This window comes from Bubalus bubalis, chromosome 18, assembly GCF_019923935.1.
Source record: "Bubalus bubalis isolate 160015118507 breed Murrah chromosome 18, NDDB_SH_1, whole genome shotgun sequence".
NCBI classification, from domain to species: Eukaryota; Metazoa; Chordata; class Mammalia; order Artiodactyla; family Bovidae; genus Bubalus; species Bubalus bubalis.
This window is the reverse complement of record NC_059174.1, coordinates 10,791,743-10,816,713: the sequence shown is the minus strand read 5'-3', so window position 1 is coordinate 10,816,713 and position 24,971 is coordinate 10,791,743. Positions and strand designations below refer to the sequence as shown.

The 24,971-nt window shown below is 48.4% G+C and overlaps 1 protein-coding gene and 1 long non-coding RNA gene across 4 annotated transcripts in view; one reads left to right on the top strand and one right to left on the bottom strand.

The window, feature by feature from the left end:
* The window catches only part of KIAA0513 (KIAA0513 ortholog), a 60,547-nt gene extending 35,583 nt beyond the window's left edge, over positions 1-24,964 (bottom strand). For 2 of the 3 annotated variants that reach the window (XM_025268482.3, XM_025268483.3), the window contains exon 1: positions 15,883-16,014. The gene's annotated coding sequence lies outside the window, so the exon portion shown is untranslated. Of the gene's footprint in view, positions 1-15,882; positions 16,015-24,762 lie in introns of those variants that run through there. The other variant, XM_044932230.2, reaches the window with a different exon arrangement.
* Positions 16,140-19,928, top strand: LOC112580209. The gene is made up of 2 exons (XR_006546438.2): positions 16,140-16,735; positions 19,551-19,928. It is a non-coding gene; the product is annotated as an uncharacterized LOC112580209 (long non-coding RNA).
* Positions 24,965-24,971: the final 7 nt, after the last annotated feature.

Below are 24,971 nucleotides of genomic sequence, written 5' to 3'. Positions count from 1 at the left end.
AACTGAGCTTTGACAAAGATCCAGAAGCAACTCCATGGAGCGAGGACAGCCATTTCAACAACAAATGGTGTTGGAACAACTGGACATCCATGAGCGAAGAAATAAGTAAACAGATAAACCTTGACCTGAAACCTTCACACCTTATTAAAATTATCTCAAATGGATCACAAACCAAATGTAAAACTTTAAAAAGTTTTCAACTAAAACAATGTGAAGAGTTCCAAGATATGACATTTGAAAGCACGGTCCACAAAAGGAAAAGTTTATATACTAGACTCCATAAAAATTAAAAATTTTTCTCTGTTAAAAACACTGTTAAAAGAAAAGACAAGCTAGAGACTAGGAGAAAATATTTGCAAATTACATATCCAATGAGGGACTTATATACAGAAAACAGAAAGAACTCTCAAAACCTAACAGTAAGAAAACAAGCCAACCTAACAAGGAGCAAAAGAACAGACATTTCACCAGAGGGGATACAGAAGGTAAGTAAGTAAAAGGTATGTGACATCATTAGTCATGAGGGAAAGGCAGATTAAAACCATAGTGAGCCACCAATTGGGGTTTCCCTGGTATCTCAGCTGGTAAAGAATCCACCTGCAATGCAAGAAACTCCAGTTCAATCCCTGGGTCGGGAAGATCCCCTGGAAAAGGGATAGGCTACCCACTCCAGTATTCTTGCCTGGAGAATCCCATGAGGGATCCCTCCTGGGGAGGAGGGATTCCTCCTCCCCAGAGGAGCCTGGAGGGCTACAGTCCATGGGGTTGCAAAGAGTCAGACATGACTGAAGCAACTTAGCACACAGCAACCAATTACATACCTGCTAAAATGGCTAAAATAAAAAATATTAGTCATATCAAGTGTTGACAAGAATGCTGAGCAACTGGAACTCTAATATACATTGTTGGTAGGAATGCAAAAACATTTGCCAGCTGTTTTGGTTTTGCTTTTTAAGTAAACTTTGAAATTTTAGGGTAGTTTTAGATTTACAAAAAAGCTTCCTCAGTGGCTCAGATGTAAAGAATCAGTCTGCAATGCAGGAGATGTGGATTCGACCCCTGGGTTGGGACGATCCCCTGGAGAAGGGAATGGCAACTTACTCCGGTATTCTTGCCGGGAGAATTCCACGGACAGAGGAGCCTGGTGGGCTACAGTCCGTGGGGTCGCACAGAGACAGGCATGACCGAGCAACTAGCACGTTCACTTTTCTCACTTTACTGTAGACCTACCATATACCCCACATCGCTTTCCCTATTGTTAGCATCTTGTATTAGTTAGGTATATTTGTTATTATTCATGAATCAGTATTAATCCATTCTCATTAACTGAAATATGTACTTTATTCATATTTGCTCAATCTCTTCCTAATGCCCTTTTCCTGTTCCAGGATCCCACATGACACTGTCATCCTGTCTCCTCAGGCTACAACAGTTTCTCAGATTCTCCTTGTTTTTGAAAACCACAATTCTGAGGTGTATTTGTGTGTATTTTGCAGAATGTGCCTAGTGGAGATCTGGCTGGTATTTTTCTCGTGGTTAGACTGGGGTTATGGGTGTTGGGGAGGAAGACCCCAGAGAGAAGGCACCATTTCTATCATATCATTTCAAAGGCACATACTATCAACATGACTCCTCCCAGGTGACCTTGATCATCAGGCTGAGGTCACACTTACCAGGCTTCTCCACTGAGAGTGCTCTTTTGTTTATCTCCCTTTCTAAACTGTGCTCTTTGGAAGGCTGTTGCTGTGGCCAGGACCCCTTTAAGGAACGGAGAGTTATGCTCCAAGCCCTTCAGGGTGGAGAATATACAGACATCATTTGGAATTCTTCAGGATGGGAGATTTGGGAAGTTTCTTATAAACATATACTTGTCACACACACCCACTCCTAGATACGTACTTAAGAGAAATGAAAACTCAGGGTCACACAAAAATCTGTACACAAATGTTTCTAGCAACTCTATTCATAACTGTCCCAAACTGAAAATACCCCAGATGTCCTCTCCGGGTGCATGACTAAACAAACTGTGGGGTACGTACGAGAGTCGACCTCTCAGCAATAAAACCCCACCACACGCAACAGCTTGGTGAACCTCAAATGCGTGATGCTGAGCGGAAAACACTGTCCTTGGAATTTCACCTACACCCTGACTCCACTTATAAGACGTGCTCCAAAAGATGGGGGTCGGGGCTGCCAGGAGTTAGGGATGGGGTGCAACAAACAACAAAAGGAAACGTGGGTGTGACGGAGAAGGTGTTTTGTCTCTTAACTGAATTCGTGGTTACACAAATCTGTACGTATTTTAAAATACACAGAACTGTACTCCAAAAAAGTCAGTTTTACTATTTGTTGTTTAGTCGGTCAGTCACGTCCAACTCTTTGCAGACCCATGCGCTGCAGCACGCCAGACTTCCCTATCTTCCACTCTCTCCTAGAGTCAGCCCAAACTAAATTTTACTATATGTTAATTTTAAAAAAAGAGGTGGAAGCAGCGAGCCAAGTGCCTAGAACAGGGGCTAATAAGTAAATAGTAGTTCCCTTCTCTTTTAAAAGTGGGGCCCTAGAGACCCCAGACCCCACAGCTCGGTGGCTGACGTTCATCCAGCCTAGTGCATGACCTAGATTTCTTGGTTTGACCGCTACCTGTGTCCACATTTCTCCCAGGTGTCCATTTGGAACCACACACCCTTCCTGACAAACAGGTCTGGACCTGAATCCTTGGAGAACAGGGTCAAACAAATCAGTCCTTTCCATCCCCGTGCCAGCCAAGCTTACGGGACACCACCTGCCTACACGTGGGCCACACTTCCTCTGCAGGCAGACAGGGTCAGACACATGAGACAAGAGGTGGAGAACTGGGCGGGGCCTCGATCCCAGAGTCCCTCATTTTTCCGTGATTTCTCATCCTTTGTCTACATGGAGGAAGGGGCCAAGTAGGAAGAAAGCACTCCAGATCAAGTCCGTTTAGTTTTAAAACAAAACAGGTAGGGCAATGCTAGTAGAATGGCCACACATCACAGGTGTGGGTACACAGAGGAGACACACAGAAGAAAGGGTTAGTGAGAGAAACACTCACAGAGACCACGTTCCCTAGGTTCTCTACAGGAAGCGCAAATAGCCAAAGGCCAAAGTAATGACAGTCAAGTTAAGAGCAACTCGCGGCGGCACTGCGAGCGCCCGGCCCACTGGCCTCCCCAGGGCTGCGCACGGCTCCCCACCACCGGGCAGCGTCTCCTTTCCAACCCCCTCCCTCGGCCGCCGGCCACTGGAGGATAAGCCTCACCCAAGGCGGGTCCAGTCACGGGCCTGAGAGAAGTACAAAAGCCCAAGCTGGATATAAGGATCAGGGTCAGCCACCTGGAGGAGCTCCATTAAGCCTAGTGAGCTGACCACTTGTCTGAGAAGGTCAACAGAGCCTGCAGAGGCTGGAAAACAGGCCCCCTGTGCCCCCAACACATGGGGCAGGGCTCAGTCCCCTCCTCTGCAGTAACAGTGACTTGAGACCACTGAATCTTTGAAATGGGACTCAATTTCAAGAGCCCCCTGCAACTGTCTTAAAATAGTCACGGGCCCTCTGCTTAAGAACCAAATGAAAGGATCCGCTCCCCACAGAGAACTCTCACTTTACTTTAAGAGCCCGAGAAGCTCTGGGAGGACCCCAGCCCCTCTCTACCCACCCTTTCCTGCTGAGGAAACATCGGGGAACACATCTGTCTGTCAGAGATCATGCCCGTGGCTAGGGATTGACCCCCCTCTCAGTGGAAGGAGCTGCTGGGAGAGTTGGGGGTCTCATGCTTCTGCACACAGAAAATGCAGTCAAAGCTCCCCTCTGGGACCAGAGGGAAAGCCTGGGCTGGGTGACACAGGAGACCCTCCCTGGGGACTCAGGGCTCCTGACTTGCACCCCAGGCTCCGGGTCACCTCCTCCCTTCAAGTTCACACTATGGACCCAGCTTCCTCACGACTGACTGGACAAAGGCTGAGCTGCAGAGGCTGCACCAAGTGTCCATGCAGAGAAAAGACAAGACTTCTTTCTGAGCTGCTGTGGTTTTCAGGAAACAAGAGATGGGGAAATGCTCATGCCTTTCTAAAAACATGAAGGTCCACGGAAGGCATCTGAGGCAATTGAAGTCAGTCACACAGGGCAGAACCACCCAAGAAAGAAAAGACCAGCTCTGTAGGGCAGCATCTGCTCCTGGAAGCAATGTGGCCGCCAGGGAGCGGGCCATGCTCTCTGGGCTCGGCCATGCCTGGAGCTCTGCCAGCCATCAGCCCATCCCTCCAACCAAGGCCCAGAGTTCAAGAGAACTGGGGCAATGCCTCTGGGTCCCCTGCCAAGATGAGACAGGAGACCTGCCTCCAGGCCGCCACCTCCACAGCTGGTTTTGCTCACTCCTTCCTGGAGTGACTGGCCCGTTTCCCTATTCTGTGTGTGTGTGTTGGGGGGGCAGGTGTTAGTCGTTCAATCATGTCCAGCCATGGACTGTCAGTCCACCAGGCTCCTCTGTCCATGGGATCTCCCCAGCAAGAATACTGGAATAGGTAGCCATTCCCTTCTCCAGGGGACTTCCCAACCCAGGGATCCAACCTGGGTCTCCTTCATTACAAGCGGATTCCTTGTACTGTCTGAACCACCACCCACTGCTGCCCCCTTACTGAGCAAATGTGTCTTCCTAAAACTCCACTCCAGACTCTCGTGTTAACAGAAGAGATCCCTTGTGCTCTTTAGACCGAGTATTCCTGAAAACATGACATGGAGGAGACTGTCATCCCATCAAGAAGACCAGACCTACGCTGGTTGTTTCAGTGACCAGACAGACAGAGAGAAACAATGATAGAGACAGACAGATGGACACAGAGAGGGAGACAATGGGGTGAGACAACGGTCCAGCGCTGCAGGACCTAATGACAGAGCATCATGGATTCTACAAAGAAGTCTGAGATGTGAAACCAGAGTCTTTTATCAAACCTTTTCAAGATTCTTATACCACTCATGATAGAAGCTACACACAATTACATTTTTCTAAAAATTTTCTCCCCTTGCAAATTTGAATTTGCATAAAAGGATGGCATTTGCAGACATCGCAAAACAGATACCGCTCCCACCTCTCAGCAAGCACCGGAGACCTCGGGCCACACCTGAGCACTGCCGTGGCTGCTGGTGTGACATGCCCTCCAGAAGGACTGTTGCTTCGGCCAGCGACAATGGCACGAGAAAGCCAAGGTGGCTTGGATTGTCCTTTTCCATGATGCTGACTATTATTTAGCACTTTTTAATAATTAACTAACTGATAATTACAATCAACACTCAGTGTATGCTCATCACACACCAGGCCCTGAGCTAGCGCTCTATGTGGAGAACCTGCTTTAATTCTCCTGTAATACAGGAGCTAGGTTATTACTATTCCCATTTTATGGCTGAAGAAACTTCAAGGCTTAGAGAAGGCTGCCTAAAGAGCTTTTTAGATAAGTATTTTAAACTAACTGCCTAAGGCCACAGAGCTAAGTAAGAAAGTCTAGATAAGGCCCAGCAGAGTCTGGGCCCACGACCTTGCTGTGAGGCAGGAGGTAGCTGCTCACTGGGAGACAGCTAAGCATGCTCCAGGGAACTGTCAGCAACTGGAGTGGATTACTGTTCCCTCGACAAGCTATAGGTCTTCCTGTTTGGAAGTGATGCAGGCAATGTCAGATTTAGCAGTGTGACATTTCTTACAAAGCATTTAAAGATGTTGTTTAATTCCTACTTTAGTAGAGACTGGCAAACACACAGGGCTTAGAGCTCTTCACCCACAAATGCTAGGTTTTCCTATTAGTTACTCGGGGCCTTAATCGAAAAAAAAAAAACTGGACGATTTTAAAATAATAATAAAAGAAACAAAAGGAGATGTTGGGCTTCCTTGGTGGCTCAGATGGTAAAGAATCTGCCTGCAATGTACAAGACCCTGGTTTGATCTCTGGGTCAGGAAGACCCCCTGGAGAAGGGGATGGCAACCCACTCCAGTATTCTTTCCTGGGAAATCCCATTGACAGAGGAGCCTGGTGGGCAACAGTCCACGGGGTCGAAAAGAGTTGGACAAGATTAAGCAACTAACACTTGCAAAGGAGCAAGAAAAAAACAATTATGCATAAGTGACTCCAGATTTTATTTTACTCGAATAAAACCCCAAAGCGTTAGTGTCAGATGAGACTTGAGATTTCTAGAAGACAGTGGGGGCTGGCAGACAGATGGGATGGGGAGGGGCTTCTCTCCATCTCCAGTGGTTAAAGCAACATGCTTCCAAAGCAGGGGTCCTGGGTTCAATCCCTGGTTGGTGAACTAAGATCCCACATGCCGCTCAGCACGGGCAAAAGATTAAAAAAAAATTTTTTTTTAATTAAAAAAAAAAGGGATGGGGAGGCTGACAGAAAGCTCAGGGGAAAGGTGCAGACTCACGGAAGCAGCTCTAAGATGGGAAATGGTGACACAGGGAAGGGACAGGGTGTCAACAAAGCCGCACAGTGGTGCACACGCAGCTGCGTCTGGAGCCCACACTTCTGCCCACAACAGCGCCAACCGAGTGAAACAGAGAACTAGGGCGTGGAGGGAGCACACCCGCCCTGGGGCTGGTTTGACATCTCTCTGCTCAGTGCCGAGTCCTGCGACTTTCATCGTCGAAGGCCAAGGACACAGCCGCTGCCTCTCATCTCGGATGGAGGCAGTGCTAGTGTGACGGATGAAACGTGTTATCCCGTAGCGTTCAGGTCATGTGTGTGACCATTTATTAAGTCCTTACCAAGTCGTGGGAATTGCGATTAAGTTCTAGAGACACAAAGATGAATAGTATACGGGCCTTCCTTTCCCAGACACCATCTAAGAAGAGACAGACCTAAGTGAATGATTATAGCAAGGGGGACCAGCACTGTCATTCCAGGACGCAGGCGTGAATGGGAGACCGGAAGCAGAAGCAGGCGATACTGCCTGGGCAAGACCTGGACTGCACTGTTCGGGTGAAATCTGGTGGGAGCCTGCCAGCCAGGCAAGGGGAGACACTGCAGAGAAAACAGCACAGGGGACTTCCGACAGTCTAGTGGTCAGCGGGTGTGGTTCCATCCCTGGTCAGGGAACTGAGATCCTGCATACTGTGAAGTGTGGCCAAAAAGAAAAAAGAAAACAGCAAGCAGCAGCAGGTGAGAGACAGTAATAATCCCCCACACACACGCACGTACACACATACACGCGTGCACACACACACAGATGTTCAGACTTAATCAGACCTAGTCAGAGGACTGAGGATGAGAAAGATCATCAAGTGTAGCACAACGCCACTTAATGTTTGCAAGTATTCTCTAAAAGTGTAAACCTGAAACTTATCATCAATCCCTTTTCTACCCACAATAATATGGGAGCTGAACTCTGATTTTGGAGGGCATTCATATTTAACAAGAATTGAAACAGGTGTGATTCTGCAGTGCAGTCCTGCTTATGAGTGTAAGTACATGTCTGTTTGTTTGCTTGAAAATGTAGATGGCAGATGTTGACTTCAAGGTAGGTGGCAAGAAATCGGCTTCCGCTCTGCTTTGCTGCAAAGGTTTCCAAACAGCTTCCACGGGTGTAAAGCACACGGATCCACAGTTCTCAGCACGGGCTTCTCTAGACGTCTGCCCTGCAGAATTCTAATTCGTGGTGCAAACGTGGAGCGCCATTTTTTTTCATCTCAAAGGCTTTAGCTGGAGGCAGTGCCTGTTTGGTCTGCCCTTTTAGGAAAAGAAATGCTAAGTAGGGGTGGGTTTACATGAAAGGGAGACAAGGGAATGAAAAGATGGGGCCGGCACAGAACCTGTCAAGTTTCTGGAGACTAATAACCTCCTTGATGTTACCAGAGGCAACTCAGAAACGCAGCCAACAGGAAGCCACGCTGATAGACAGCAGGGCTCCAGCAGCACGCATGCTGGATAATTCTCGGCAGTGGGGGCTGTTCTGTGGGCTCGGCAGCATCCCTGGCCTCCACCCACGAATGCCTGAAGCACCATCCAGCTGTGATGAGAAGGTCCCTAGATGTTGTCCCCAGTTGAAACGCCTGATCTAGATTAACTCTGAGCACTAACACCACCACAGAGCCTCAATCCTGTTCACTGCTTCCTTTTGAAAATCTTTTTCTTGGTAGTATCACCGCCACCCCGCAAATAAGCTCAGTAAAGAACTATTGCGATGGGCCTGTGACATACCCAAGTCCTGATATGAGGCAGTTTGGGACCTACGAGAAACAGGAAGCCTTGTGCATGAAGTTCCCCTGATTAAAGGAGGCTCTAAACGGCAGTGATGACTATTCAGTTGCCTCTGGGATGTGAAGAGGAAGGAGAAGTGGTTCGTTTGTTCGGTCATGTGTGTGTTTGATCACTCAGCAAACATTCTTGAGCATCACAGGGTGCCAGGTGCTATGCCAAGTGGACAAGGCAAACAAGCCCAGGCCTCCAGGAGCATGTGCTCAAATCAGAGAACAGAGGTAAATAGGAGGCAGCACGCTCCCCATCACAAGTGCAGTGATGAATGAAACAAAATGAAACAAAAGCGCAAGCAGGATAGGGCTGCAGCCACTGTCCCTGCGTGGTCACTGAGCCAGGGAACGTGATTCACTCAAACTGAGATGTGCCAACCACGCAGACCCCAGACTTAGTGCTGGACGAGAATGTAATTGTCTTGCTAACAATTTTTCTATTGATTAGATATGTCAATGATCATGTCCTGGGCATACTGGATTAAATAAAATCTACTATTAAAGTTAACTGGGACTGTTTCATTGACTTGTTTGTTCGGCTGCTAGAAACTGAAGCCCACATGTGTGGCTCACCCTGCCCTTCTATTCCTTCAGCCTGAGGAATCCCCACTGCCCACCAGCAGCCCGGCCCCAGCAAACGGCAAGTTCTCAGGCTCTGTGGTGGGAATGAACTTGGCCTGGTTGAGGCTGGTGGGGTTGCCACCTGCTAGGCAGGGGCTTGGGAGCCAAGTTAAGGAGTCGGGGTTTCACCCCAGGAGCACTGGGAGAGGCCTGGAAGGTTTGCCTCAGGGGAATGCCACGATCTGATTTTAATTGTGCCAAGATGCTGCGCTCTGGTGACTGTGCAGAGATGGGACAGGTGAGGACAGAGGAGCACCACTGGGCGGGAGGGGTCAATCCCTGGGACCCCTCAGGCTTTGGCCCCTTGGGGTGACCCGAGAGATGGAAGTCCGAGATGCTGCTTCCTTCATGGAGCACAAGGGTCTTACTAATTCCCTGTACGTTACATTTGATTATGTGGACAACCTTTACTCCACGACAACAGGAAAATGAAATTTTTTCATCATCCAGAGCAGGCCTCGGGCTCCTGAGAGTGATCCTGCTGCTTCTCGAAGTCCAGCATAACCTGCTTCTCTCCAGAGAGGGAAGTGGACCAGCTTCCCTCTGTGAACTGGTTTCCTATTTCCTGTGCGTTGCCACACGAATTAAGCTTTTCACTGTCCGATCTCACTGAATTCTCTGACTTCATTCTTGGCATTTACTATGAACTTACAATTCCGTTTAGCTTTCTTCTCTTGTGAGGGTTTCCCCCCGACACACTTTTCTTGGGCTCTATTTTTGCATCTTAGCTTCCCTGTTTCACCCTCAAAGCCCCTCACTCAAGGATGTCAGCTGAACAGTAACCCTCCAAGCTCACTAACTCTGGCATTTTCCATTGGTGCTGCTCTTTCTAGATTCTCCTCTTCCCTTGCCTGCCGGTCATCACTGCCAGCAGTGAGTCATCGGCTCTGAGTCATGCCTGGCTGGGAGGCAAAGGCTCGGAGCACACCTGTCTGTGCAAGGCTGGCCCTTGGGAACACGGCCCGCACCCAGCACGGGCTTCCATACGTGGATTCAGTAACGAGGGGAAAAAACAATCGCCTGGACTCTTTTTTTCCCTTCCAGATTTACCATTTCTTTCAGCTTTTGGGGGAGATGATTCCCACAGTGCAATGCGTCTTGATCATTCACTTTGCATCTTCAGAGGCAGAAGGAAGTTTCCAGAATGAGCCCAGAAGGCCCCAAGGATGAGAGGCTTTTCTTCCATGACGTCCCTCCTCTGTCACGGGACACGAAGTGTCACCCCATGTGCCACACTGGGACCACACCGCCTTTTGAGAGCTATGAAGGTACCACCAAACTGTGCGTAAAACACGGAGGATGGGCCCCACCCCAGACCAGGAAACGGGAGAGATGAGCTGCGAACACAGAGTGGTACTCGGACCGGACCTGCGTGAACCTGAGAGCCAGCGCTGCCCACAGGCTGTGACGGGAGGCACACAGGCCTCCTCGCCAGGGCTAACCCTGAAGTTCAAGGCACCGGATCCGAACCCACAAATACAAGCTCTGCTCCCACACTCCTCCCTGAAGGCCCCACGCTCTACCATTACAGATTCCTATTTTTCTAAGCATCTCCCTTCTAAATATAAAACTCTTGGCAGAGGTGTTGCCATCAGCTCTCAGCACCTGGGAACAGACCAGCCTAACAGGTCCCCAGAGCAAGGGTTCTGAAAAGGCAAGAGGCATGAAAAGTCAGGATGGGAGTGCAGTGTGTGGGATGACATGGGGTGGGGTGGGGGTGGCACTTGGGGACATTAAAGGACTTCCAGTCTCTGCAAAGAGACACCGAAATGGGCAGAGATGGTGCCCCTGGGAAGGAGACGGGAAGCCAGGGGAGGAGAGGTAGAGACAGAAATCACTTTTCCCTGGACATCCTCCCGTATCATTTGAGTTTTGTACCACCTGCATGAATTACCCAGCCAACAAATTAAATAGGGAAGAGGTGGGTATTGGGTATCTGGGTGAGATGAAGCCAACAATAAAAAGACCTCTGAAGGCGAAGGGACAGGTTACATTGGCTGCTCTGCTCACAGGCTGCCCTGCTCTCACGACCCCCAACCCCACTCTCCACCTACCAGGCCCAAATCACAAGTTTTCCTAGCAACTCCTGCATGGCCCTTTTTCTGAACCTTTTTCAGGGTCAAAATCTGAGACACTGAAACTCAGAATTCTCAAAAGCCTTACTTAAAAGCCCCTCAGAATCACTGGGAAAGTCCCACAAAGGAAAAATGTGACTGCTCTGATGTTGTGGCCTCCGGCTCCGACCGGCTGCGCGAGGCCTGACACGGGAACATCGTGTCCAGCGGCACCGTTTATCTCGCCATCAGGGAGCCAACCCTTCGTCACAAGGACGGGGACAGAAGCGTGTCCCCAAGGGAGCAGTCATCCCCCCAGGGCCTCTGGAGCTGTCAGGGAAACTCCGCATCCTGCCCCAGGCTGGAGCCACCAGGGAGACCTGGCCACCAGCGGTTATGGGGAGAGGCCACCGGCTCTGCAGTCAGTCGGGAGGTTCATGCGGTCCTGGATGACCCTGTGCAAGTCACTCTATGAGTCAGACCCTCCCTCTCCTCGCCCAGGACCCACCTAGAGTACAAGCTGTAAGTTGTAAGGATCACAAATACTTTAGGCATAAACATCCAAATCCATGTCATTAGCCCAAAAAATAACCCGGCCCCCTCCTACCAGTTTTACCCCTTAAAATGTTACTGGATCTCGAAGTTAGAAGGTGTTATGCTTTGAGCATTCCATGAACTGAACCATGGAAAGAGATGCTGAGGGACCTCCCTGGTGGTCCAGTGGCTAAGACTCTGTGTTCCCAATGCAGAGGACCTGGGTTCTAGATCCCACATGCCACAACTAAATATCCTGCATGCCGAAACTAAGACCTGGTGTGGCCAACTAAATGAACATTTTTTTTTAAATCATAAAGTCATAATGGAATAGGTTGGGCCCCAAATCCAATTTGACTGGTGTCCTTATAAGAAGAGACAGGGAGACACACACAGAGGGAAGATATTGTGAAAACACATATACATACACACAGACACACAGAAAGAAGTTCATGTGACCACAGAGGCAGGGATGGGGGTCATGCAGCTGCAAGACAAGGAACAGAAAGGGTGGCTGGAAACCCCCAGAGGCTGAGAGGAGGGCAGGAACAGACTCTGCCTCTGAGACCCCAAGAAGGAACCAGCTCTGCTGACACCTTGATTTTGCACGTCTTGTCTCCTGATCTGTAAGAGAATAATTATCTCTTCCCTAAAATCCCCCAGTTTGTGGTACTTTGGTACAGCAGCCCTAGGAGACTCATAAACTGATCTGGTTTTACTTTCTGTCTAAAGCTTAAAATTCTCTGGCCTGACAGTCAGCTCACCAGCCTACTATGGCTGTCTCTAGTAAGAGAAGACTAATTTATTATCTACCAATGCAGCAATCCCTCTTATCTTTGACAAGGTCTGTTATAAAAATCATTCATTTAGCAAATATTTATTGAGCACCTACTACGTGTCAGGCACTCTTTGGGGCTCTGTTGATGCGATGTTAAACGGGGAGCCGACACTAAAAGCACGTACACGTATGGCCATTTCTGATACGATGATGCAAGGAAAACAATACGACATGAGCAAAGTGGGTTGGGGACCAGGATGAAATTATTTAAATTGTTAGGGGAGCTCCCACTAAGCTTGTGACACTGGACCAGTGACCTGAATGACAAGGAGTCAGCCACAGGAGAATCTGGCTGGAGGAACAGCCAGTGCAGAGGCCCTGAGACAGAGCAAGTTAGACCCAGTCAAGGCCCAGAAAGAAGGAGGGACTTTTGTTGAGGGAGGGAGTGGCAACTAATGAAGCTGGAGCAACAAGGAAGGTCAGTCAGTCCTTGCATAGTGGGGCCAGGTAAGAAGCTTGCATCTGATCCCAAGACTACTGAGATGTCACTGGGGAGAGACATGATTTGATGCAAAGTTGTTTTTGTTTTAAATCACTCTGGGACTTCCCTGGTGGTACAGTGGCTAAGAATCTGCCTGCCAATTTAGGGGACACAGGTTCAATCCTTGGTCTAGGAAGATTCCATATGTTGCTCTGCAACGGAGCCTGCAAGCCACGACTACTGAGCCCGTGCTCCTCAACACGAGAACTTTCACCTTTGTCATTCCAGATCTACACGGCCACTGATGCACCCCAGACTGCCTTGACTTTTTAAAAATTGTTTTGCACCAGTGACCTGCTGAAACACACTCAGATAACCTCCTCTGGTGTCCTTTTTCAGATCTAGATGCTCAGAGCTAGAAAATGGGATTCAAGCTTATTCTTCCCTAATGAGAACAGCTGTGCCCTCTTTAAAGAGGAAAGGGGAAAAAAAAAAAAAAAAAACATCGCCATAATGCAAACAATGCCATGTATTAAAAAAACTGGATAAAACAAACAAAAGTACTGGGTCAACTCCTCAGGTTTCACAACCACTGCATTTTTCTTCAGGGTGGAGGACAAGGAAAACGATTATGGCAAGTGTCCCTAGAATTGCCCTGGTCTGTTGCATCACGTGGCTGAAGACACCTAGACTATTAGGAAACTCTGAGCGCTTGAGCAAAACACACTCCCTGCAATCATACTTCCCCACTAGGTTTCTCAAGGACCTATAAACAAATCTGAGTACATGCAGACGCTCAAGCCTGGGGTAGAAGGAAGTGGTGGAGAGCGTCTATGCTCGAGAGCCATGCTGCCTTAGCAAGCAGGGAAAGCGGTGGGGGACAGGGATGCTGGGAATCCCTCAGGCCCTGGGATGTGTGTGTCACTGGCCCCGCATCCTGCATCCTGCTCAGCGGAGCGGTGATGGGCCACTGAATCTTGGTGTCAGACAGCTAGGCTTAACACTGATTTGCTCCTACTAGCTAAGTGACCATGGGCAAGCCATTTAGCCTTAGTTTCCTCATCTGTGACATTTATGAAGATCAGTTAAGATTCTGCGTGTGAGAGCCCTTTGCAAATTACTCTGTGGTGTAAAAGTGAGGGGTTATCATTGGCAATAAGGATTTTTACTCCTCCCTTTGCATGTCATATGGGTTGACTTTCCCTGACTTTCTCTCTTCCTAGGCTGCTTTTGATGTTTCTTTTCACTTGATTATTTCCTTTTGAGAGAAGGGAAGAGAGACAAAGGCAGGTAGCATGATGACTCATTTCACCTTAAACCCTTCCGAAAAACTGTCCTAAAAAATGTGCTCTCAGAGCCATTTTGTTGCTGCTCAGTCGTGTCTGACTCTTTGCAACCCCATGGGTACTCTGCCAGGCTCCTCTGTCCATGAGGTTCTCCAGGCAAGAATACTGGAGTGGGTTGCCATTTCCTTCTCCAGGGGATCTTCCTGGACCAAGGATCAAACCTATGTCTTCTGCATTGGCAGGCAGATTCCTTACCAATGAGCCACCTGAGAAGCCCCTCAAAGCCATTTGGGGCCATCCTAAAGCAATTTACCTCCAAAGAACCAAAGCTATTGTCATGCAAAAAGGACCATGTCTAATATCTGTGGATATTCTGCACTGTCTGGAAATCTGTAGCAAATAATTCAAGGTTTGTGATTTACTCAGGTCGCTGAGTAGTTTTTCATTGGCCTTAATTGCTGTGTTCTCAAATAATACAAACTATCTTCACATTAACCCACACAAGCCATACAAAAGACAAAGATGGAAGAAAATCACAGGAATGTATTCCAGAACCAAATGAGAAGTTAGAGATAATCTGCTCAGTAAAGTGCATATCCCTGAGTCCTCAGCCATCTTCATCTCTTTAATGGAAAAAGAACCTCATGAGTCAACTTTCTCATTGTGAGCTGATCTCAATAGCCAGCCGATCGCCCTGTGCTTCAAATGCATAAGCAGTCCTATTTCTGCACCAAGTGGAAATAAAAGCCAGTGACAGCCCAAGGGAGAGAAGGAACAAGGGGAAAACACACACTTCCAAACAGAACCACGGAAAGATGGAAAAAAGCGCTCACGCGTAATACAACTGAATTTTTTTTCTTTGCTTAGTTCGGTGTTAAGCATCTTGGTTGTCCTGGTTTAGGTTGAGGGAGGGGGTGCCTTGAATCAAATGAGCTCCAAACCTCAGCTTTAGGTGACAATGGTCTGGAGGGTCGCCTGCTCCCTGACAGCTGTCAGCTTGCCTCTTATCATTTACTCACCCCAGCGAGTCAAGCTGCACGTCAAGCTCCTCACCTGTGCCAGCTCAGAGGTGAGTTCTTGCCCAGTCTGCAGGCTGGCACCCTGGCCTCACACTTAACCGGAGTCACAAGAGCTGGTCAGTCCCTACTGACATGTCCTCTTCCTCCTCCCAAACTCAATCAACCTACAACCCAGAGAAGCCCAGACCCCACGCAACGCGAAACTCCCACCCAGCTCCAGAAAATCCCCCATCCTGTCCTTTCCAAGACCCTGGTCCCTGGGCCAGGCCACCCTGAACCAGCTGCTCTACACGGCCCCACGGCAAAGCTCCTATTGCTCCCGACCACCGCGGGGACGAGGGGGCCCCGGGGAGGCGGGCCGAGCCCTTCTCCTGTGCCCCTACACCGCCCCCGCTGCCACCTCAGAAGCAGAGGGGCAGCAAACTTAAAGCCCAGCACGCAGCACAACTCACCGAGTCTTCCCCATCCCGGTTCGAAGAAGCCCCTCCCCAGCACGCTCGTCCAGGAGGGGAGGGGGTTCCTCCCCCAAAACTGGGGAGCCGGCTCCATTCCTAAGCCACCTGGCGACACCGTCAGCCGCCAGGGATGGGGACACATTTTCCAGCACCCCCCCACCCCCCAGGGAGCGCCCTGCTCCCCATAAGGTGGGCTCTTGGCCCCCTCCTCCCGTTTCCTCACCTCAGCTTGAGCCGAGGCCGACCCCGCAGAGCCCCGGTCCCCAATCGACCACCCCTCACCCGCCGGTCCCCGGGCGCTCCGGCTGTCGCCCCTCGGAGAGCGAGTCCCCGCGCCGCCCACAGAGCCCGGCACGCCGTCCCCCTCACGGGCGCCAACGGGCCCCCCGCCCCTCTCACCGCGGCGGGGGTTGGCCGGCCGGGCGGGCCCGGGAGCTAGCGCGCGGGCGGGCGCCTTTGGGCTCGGCGGTGCGGCCACTGCGCCGGCCCCGGAGCCGTGTCCTTCTGAGGCCGGCCCGCGCGAGCTGTCAGTCAGCAGCCCGGGCCCGCCCCCCCACCCCCCCTCGCCCGGACTGCGCAGCCGCGGTGCAGCCCGGAAGCGGCGTCACGTGCTGGGGTGGGGCCGCTACCCGCGCCCGAAGCTCCGAGGCTCTCGGGCCCCTCCGGCCCCGGCTCGCCCCGGACTGGAGCCGCCTTTCGGATGCAGGCGTCGTCCCCCGCCCCTGGGAGCACTCTTGGGGACTTCTAACAGAAGGTCGTCGCAACCCCGTTTCCTGGATCTGCTCAAAAAACTAGGCTGTTCTCCCGGGCCGAGCAGAGCTGTGGGGTGGGGGGTGGGTGCAGGCCGTTCTGTGGACAGATGAGTGAATTATTTGGTGATTCTGGAGGTGGGGGAGCCCGGGAAGGGAGTATAACCTGATTCGGGTTGCTACCCCGCCCTGATGTCCACACCTTTAAGACAAGGATCCCCTTATGCCATTTCCTTCTCGTCTGTTTCAGTTAGGCTGAAGCCTTGACTTTAAGGAACGTACTTGTGAAACGAGTCAGGCAAGGATGTATGGAACGGAAGGGCACTGTGAGGCCGACTGATTTTTTTTGAAAGGGGGCATCTTAAAAAGCTGATGGATTCCACTTTCTTGAACTCCTACGCGCATCAGCATCTTTTCACCAGATACAGTAAACACAATTTTCGAGCTGTCTGGCTTGGGTTTCTTCCACATCTCTTCAAAAGAACAAACCAAAACCACAAAAGGTAAAAAATATGTGTGCTTCGGACACTTTTTTTTTTTTTAAAGCTTTTTATTTTATATTGAAGAATAGCTGTTTAACAATGTTGTGACAGTTTCGGGTGGACAGCAAAGCGACTCAGTCATACATATACATGTATCTGGAAGATTTTTCAGTTCAAGAGCAAGCATAGGAATGTAAATGGACACCCCCCTCCCAAAAATCTTGGGGTTATGGCAAGCTTGGTTCTAACACCTAGTGAAACAGACTGTGAATTCTGACACTGCAAATTCTCTGAAGACAGTTCCAGAGCTACACTGCAGGGCTATAGAGCGCCTTTGGGTGGGTAACTAAGCTGTGTCCAACTCTTTTCAACCCCGTGGACTGCAGCCCTCCAGGCTCCTCTGTCCATGGGATTTCCCTGGCAAGAATACTCGAATGGGTCACCATTTCCTTCTCCAGGGTATCTTTCTGACCCAGGGATCGAACCTGCATCTCCTGCATTGGCAGGCAGATTCTTTACCACTGAGCCACCAGGGAAGCCCTAATAAAGCTCTACCTTTAAATAAATGCCCTGGCATCTGAACTAGGGCAGAATGTCAACCTCAGAAAACTGGGGCAGGGGTTGTTCTCTGAAGTCTTAGGAGTTAGGCAGGAGGAACTGGAGTTCTGCCACTTAGAAGGAAAGACACCTGTGGATTGACGATCAAGTGTCTTTCTTGTGCCCCACACATGGAGCTGCTGGTCCCTGGGAAAGTGGACTGTTCAGACTTGCTTGGGAAAGTTTAAGGGAGCAACAGGAAGGAAAGAGCTGGGAGCTGCGATTCTACAAGAGGCGTGGGGCCTTCAGCACCTCAGCTGCTTCTGGTCCATTTCTGATTTGCATGACCAGCTCCGTGTAGTCATCAATTGTGATAAACCAGATCTCTGGGTATTTTAAGCTTCATGTGAATCCAGAGAAGTGTAAGACAGCGTTCATTTTCTTATGTGGGCACTACAGATGGGGGGGGCATCCCGCAGGCTACAAGAGCATCATGAAGACTATGGAATGGAGGAGGATTGTATCTGTGGCTGGAGGAAGTCCTCCCTTGGTTCAGTGAGTGAACCCAGCACCAGGAGTACACTCTTGCAGCCTTGTTCTCACTCTGGTGATACCAACTGTTCAGGAAAATTGGAAAATGAGGGTTCATTCAGGGTTAGACTCCATTTTGGGGAAATATCATTTGTCTTCAAGAAGATTAACCTGTCTCTCCAAACTAAATAAAAGATCTTCTGAACTTGCCGGAAGGTTGGAGAGAAGCACATGACATGGCCATTTTACTTAAAAAGGGGAAGAAAGTAAATTCTGCAAACCACAGACCAGTGAACTAGACATTGGGCCTGGGAAACATTCAGGACAGATGACTCATGAAAAACATCTGTGACCCCGCAGAAGAGGAAGCACCAGTGGCAAAGATCAAGTCATGCTGGGTTAACCATGAGATTTCAAGATATGAAATCTATACTGGTAATTCGAGGAAATATGATAGAACTAGTGTATTTGGACCTGGAACGTGTATTTACCAGAATGTAAATGTGTAAGTGACAAAAGTCCAGGCAAACTGGTTTTTCAAAAAAAAGAGGGAATATAGGGACTTCCCTGGTGGTCCAGTGGTTAAGACAGCTTCCACTGCAGGGGGTGCGGGTTTGACTCCAGGTAGGGGAACTGGGGTCCTGCATCCCTCAAGGCACAACCAAAAAAAAGAGTGGTGATAATAGGAATACAGTGGCTTACATGACTGAAAAGTTCTGGGGTTGGCCCAGCAGGATCCAGGGGCCAAGTGACATCATCAGAACTTGATCTCATCTCTCTCGCCTTCTTGACTGCTTCCCTTTGAGGTGGGCTTCATTCTCAGATCAGGTTCTTTTTTTTCAGGTTTTTTTCCTTAGTATCTTCTTTTTTTTTTTTTTAGTATCATTGCTTTACAATGCTGTGTTAGTTTCTGCTGCATAACAAAATGAATCAGCCATGTGTATACACGTTTCTTCCAGTAGAGGGTGCTTCAGGAGTAGGAGGCTATGAGCTCCTCTCCCAGTTGTATGACCCTCACCACACTCCTTAAACTCAGTGGGCCTGTTTCTTCATCTGAACAAGGGGCCAGCCGTAACACGTTCGTTCATTCATTTGCTGCGTATTGCACTGTCGCAGGAATGGGAGAGGAGGAGGAATTTTTGATAATGTGCCGGGGAGGAAGACATGCTGAAGGGCAGGAGAGGGCCAGCTTGGGATTCCAGGGAACACAGAGCCCAAGGCACAGGCCTGCTGCCCCCGAGGGCTCTACCTGCAGCTGGAGGTGAGGTGACCCAGTGAAAAGGAATTCAGGAATGTGTCACACCACTTTAGGTTTAGACTTCATGGGCCTTGTTCAACACCTTGGGTTGGAGAGCTTCAGCCTTCTGGCTTCCCTGATCTGGCTGATGCATTCAACATCACAATCTCAGTGGAAAAAATAAGAAACCACCCAAACTCCCTTCTGAAGAAATTTCTGATTTTTCCACCGTACAGCCCTTGGAAGTCTCTTTCTCTCCCACTGTTAAAATACCAGCATACAAATCATAAATGTACAAGGCTGAATTTTTACCAAGTGAGCACTCATACAACCAGCACCCAGCTCAAGAAATAGAATATTACTAGGCCCCAGCATCCCCACTACCGTGGTAATCACAGCCCTGCCCTGTCTTCCTATACCAAAGGTCAGTTTTGCCCGATTTTGAACTTTTACTCAACATTCTATTTTGTGAGATTTACTTGTGTGTAGTGTGCACTTTCATTCTGTAGAGTCTTGTATTTCACTGTATAGGTAGACTACTATCTGTTCATTCTGGCTCCACACTGCAAACAACCTGAATATCTGTGAACAATGCTGTACTGTGGATTGTGGGAACATTCTATCACAAGTCTTCCGATCTGTCTTCAGCAGATACTCGTAACGGTCCTGCGGGCTGGTTTAACAATCGCATTCCTGCCCCCAGCAGTGAAGTGGATGGAAGCCCCAGTTTCTCTGCATGCTCACCAGCACCTGGTGTTTTTTCACGTTAGCCATTCTAGTGGGTGTGTAAATAGTATTTCATTGTGGTTGAAGTTTGCATTTCCCTGATGACTAATGAAAATGAGCATTTTTTCATGTTTGGATTTTCTTCTGTGAAGTACCTGTTCAAGTGTTTTGCCAATTGTTCCATTGGGTTGTCTCATTTATTTTAAATTTTTATGTATTTAAAAATGGATACCTGGTTTACAAACCTAACAAGTTACAAACCTATTCCTTATACATTTTCCCAGGGATTGTATATACAAACATATATATGCCCCAGATCTTCTTTTTCAAATACAGTTTTACACCATAGTTAGCTGGTGATGGACAGGGAAGCCTGGCGTGCTGCAGTCCATGGGATCGCAAAGAGTCGGACACGACTGAGCAACTGAACTGAACTGACACCATAGAGTTAATATACCTCAGATATCACTGCACAGTATTCCATTCGTATGTATAACATACTCTACTTCATATACCGACAGCATATAGGGCGATGCATTTTTATGCTTCTACAGACATTCTACTATAAATACTGACGTGCAAACATCTTTGTGTGCATGAGGGACTCTATCTGGAGGATAAATTGCTAAGTTGGGTCAAAGGGTAAATACAATTAAATTTTTGCGATTCATACCTCTATCTTGCTCTGCAAAGAGCTGAATAAAGTGACAATTGCACCAATCTGGTCTTCCTGCCAACACTCAGGATCGTCAAACTTGAACGTTCATCAACTGACTAGGTGAAAATGGGATCTCTTAATACTCTTACATCTGGATTCATTCCTTTTACTTTGAATGAGGCTGAGCATCTTTTCATGTGGTTGAACGGAGGCTCCACTTTAAAAGAACTATTTCGTGGGATGAGTGGTTAGCTGCACACTAGCTCCTGATGGATACACAGAACTGATCCTGGAGCTGAGATGTCCTCATGCCTGTGAGGACGTCCAAGGGTAGGTGTTTGGTTCCGTGGGCCTTATGAAATAAAAGAGAGACCCAAAAAAAGTGTGTTGAACCACAGTCTCAAAATAGGAAGAAACCTTGGAAATCAAGTCTAATCTTGTATTTTTTTAGAGAGTAAAAAAAAGCCAAGGCTTAGAGAAGGGAAATGACTTGCAGAAGACCACATATCAAGTCTGCTGAGAAAGATGAAAATCCTTGATAAGAGTTGAATTGTTTTTGTCAACTGCTGTCATCCTGTTAGATATTTTAATGAATGATTTCATCATGCTACTTCCTTTAGCAACAGGGCAATTTTCAAGTAACAGTAAACAAGCCCATACAGGTGTAGGGGCTGAGGAGAATTACAAGTCTTTTTGTGAAAGACTTTGAAATGGGTCACAAAGTCATCGTGTGTCTTCAACGGGCAACTAGGTGTTGCCCTGCACACCCTTGGATTATCTGGGTCTATGGATCTTTTTCTTTGCTTTAAGCTATTTCTAACTCCATAGGTTTTTTTTTTTTTTTGGCAGCATCAGGTCTTAGCTGCAGCCCTAAGGGACTCAGTAGCTGTGGCATGTGCAGGCTTAACTGCCTCCCAGCACACGGGATCTTAGTTCCCAGGCCAAGGATCGAACCCATGTCCCCTGCACTGGAAGGCGGATTCTTAACCACTGGACCATGAGGAAAGTTCCATTCTATAGGTTTAAAATTTATTTATTTGGCTGTACTGGGTATTAGTTGGCTACACTTGGGATCTTTAGTTGCAGTGTGTGGGATCTAGTTCCCTGACCAGGGATCAAACCCGGGTATCCTGCACTGGAAGTGTGCACTCCCAGCCACTGGAGCCAACAGGGGTGTCCCAGCGCTATAGGTTCTGGAGAATAGACAGCAAGGCCAGTGATTCTGTTACCAAGGCTGTTGCCCCAGAATCTTACCCTTGCCCCTCCTTCAAATGAAATGTGTGTTTTTTTTAATTTACTTAGTTTAAATTTTTGGCTGTACCATGTAGCATACAGGATCTCAGTGCCCGACTAGGGATCAAATCTGTGCCTCCTACAGTGAAAGCTCAGAGCCCTAACCACTGGGACCACCACAGAACTCCAAAACCAATTATTCTTATCTAAGGAAATCCCGTGGACAGAGGAGTCTGGTGGGTTACAGTCCATGGGGTTGCAAAGAGTTGGACATGACTGAGCGAATGAGCACCCACAAGCATGCAAGTTTCAGGAGGAAGATGCAAAGAGAAAAAGTAACAAGAACTGATTAGAACAAATTAGGCCAAAGACTGGGGAAGATGTGGCTTCCAGTGGACCTTTATCAGCTCACTGTAATATATTAGCACACGCTAAATGACACACTCATCAGCACAGGATGGCTGACAACTGCCAGGACAGCAACTGCAAAAGTCCATACAAGCACTGCAAAGGAGGGGCGCAACAGTTCCGGGTCCAAACCGCGCCCCAGTTCTCCAGTAAGTCGTGAATATTCTTTCCCCTCCTGCCAATTCCTTCCTTTTAACCTTGACCTTCTAGTATATTTGGTGGCTCCACCAGAATTGGGTTGAGAGCTGATTTGCAAACTAGGTTCCCCCTTTCCATTCTTTGGCTATTGAATATAGCTTGTGTGATTCCACTCTCAGCACCAGTTTCAGGAAAGACAAGAGGTCTCCATGCAAGTCCAGCTGACCTGCTTGGTAACAATTCCTGCCCACCGATATCTGACATTTAAATGAACCTTGTCTGGCAGAAGATCAACTGACTTCCCTACTGTAGAAGCCAGTTTTGATTTGTTCAATTAAGCAAATTCTTTTTTATTTTAATTTTTTGGCCACACTGGGATGTGGGATCTTAGTTCCCCAACCAGGGACCGAACTCGTGCCCCCTGCATTGGGATGTAGAGTCTTAACCACTGGCAGCATTCCTGACTGCCTACAGGTACCTGTCTTTTGGATTCATCTTTGAACCACTTGTATCATTCATCTTACCTACTTTTCTCCTCATAAATTAGTGAGTTAAATCTTTGACATGTGTATGAGACATAAATCTTTGACATATTTGTATGAGAGTCATGATTTAACTTTTAAAATTTCTCAGATCTGTTTTGTTGTGTTTATTAACTTTTTTTTAAAGATACTTTTGTGGGGAAGGATAAATTAGGTTGGGATTAACATATACACACTGCTATATATAAAACAAATAACCAACAAGGACATACTGTATAGGACAAGGAACTATACTCAATATTTTATAATAACCTATAAGGTGAAAGAGTCTGAAAAAGAACATATACACATATATGTATAATTCAATCACTGGGCTGTATACCTGAAACTATATTGTAAATCAACCATCAGATCAGATCAGATCAGTCGCTCAGTCGTGTCCGACTCTTTGCGACCCCATGAATCACAGCACGCCAGGCCTCCCTGTCCATCACCAACTCCCGGAGTTCACTCAGACTCATGTCCATCGAGTCAGTGAAGCCATCCAGCCATCTCATCCTCTGTCGTCCCCTTCTCCTGCCCCCAATCCCTCCCAGCATCAGTCTTTTCCAATGAGTCAACTCTTCGCATGAGGTGGCCAAAGTACTGGAGTTTCAGCTTTAGCATCATTCCTTCCAAAGAAATCCCAGGGCTGATCTCCTTCAGAATGGACTGGTTGGATCTCCTTGCAGTTAAGGGACTCTCAAGAGTCTTCTCCAACACCACAGTTCAAAAGCATCAATTCTTCGGCGCTCAGCCTTCTTCACAGTCCAACTCTCACATCCATACATGACCACAGGAAAAACCATAGCCTTGACTAGACGAACCTTTGTTGGCAAAGTAATGTCTCTGCTTTTGAACATGCTATCTAGGTTGGTCATAACTTTCCTTCCAAGGAGTAAGCGTCTTTTAATTTCTTTAATATAAAAGAAGATATCTTTTAACGTTGTTCATAGCAAGTGTATCTTAAGCATAGCAGCCACTTGCAGTCTCGACGTTATCCAAAGACAATCATCCTTTCTTTCAGCCAATACAAAAGGAATTGCGCACAGATTGGAAGCCTACCTCTCTTTTCTTCCTTGTGGAAATAAATAAGCCAGGAGATTAGGAGGGCTTCCCTGATATCTCATCGGTAAAGAATCTGCCTGCAATACAAAAGACTCCGGTTCAATCCCTGGGTCAGAAAGATCCCTGGAGGAGGAAATGGCAACCCACTCCAGTATCCTTGCCTGAAAAACCCCATTGACAGAGGGTTGACAGTCCCAAGGGTCACAGAGTCGGATACAACTAAGTGAAGAAGCACAGGAGACTCAATGAGGATTGACTGAATGTATGAAAGTGAAAGTCGCTTAGTCGTGTCCGACTCTTTGCGACCCCATGGACTATACAGTCCATGGAATTCTCCAGGCCGGAATACTGGAGTGGGTAGCTCTTCCCTTCTCCAGGGGATCTTCCCAACCCAGGGATCGAACCCAGATCTCCTGCATTGCAGGCGGATTCTTTACCAGCTGAGCCACAAGGAATGTATAGCACCATATTAAATGCACAGGCACAGTAACAAAAATCTTAAACTTTTAAAAGCTGGAATTCAATGACTAATGCACCTTTTACTTCCAAAAGCTTAGCTATATAAGCATATCTGGGAGCAAGAATGGTCAACTGTGAGAAGGTGGCTTGCAGACAGTGAGATTTCTATCCTTCATCCTCAATTAGTTTTTATCAATCTTACAAGTTAGTGGGTACTTAAAGAATTTAACAACAAACACTAACTGAGCGCCTACTCCCCAGCCCTGAGGAAATTGTTCCCAGTATAGGAAATACCCGTCCCCCGCGCCGCCCCCGCCCCCCCACCCCCGCCAACCACCACACACACAAACAAAGCTAACCACGTTTCTACCTTCGACAAACTTAGGACTCAGCGTCAGGAAGGGGTCGCTGGGACGCTGTGGTGTCCACGCCCCCTAGGGGCCGTTAATCAGGAATCACGCATACAGCGGCGCTTCCCCTTCCCCCAACGCGCTTTCCGGCCCAGGCGTCCCCCTGGCGCTTCTCCACTAACCCGTGATCGGATTTCTCATCCCCGCGCGCCGCACGCACAGCTCGCACCTCTCGCTGGCTTCACCCGCGCCGCCGCGGGCCCCTGGACAGGCGGGTCCGAAAGCCTGTGGCAGCCCGTAACCCCCATCCTTTCTCTTCCCCAGACCTCAGCTTGCACGGATCGCTTTATTTTAGAAAGCGGACCTTGAGACTAAGGAGGGCTACGTTTCC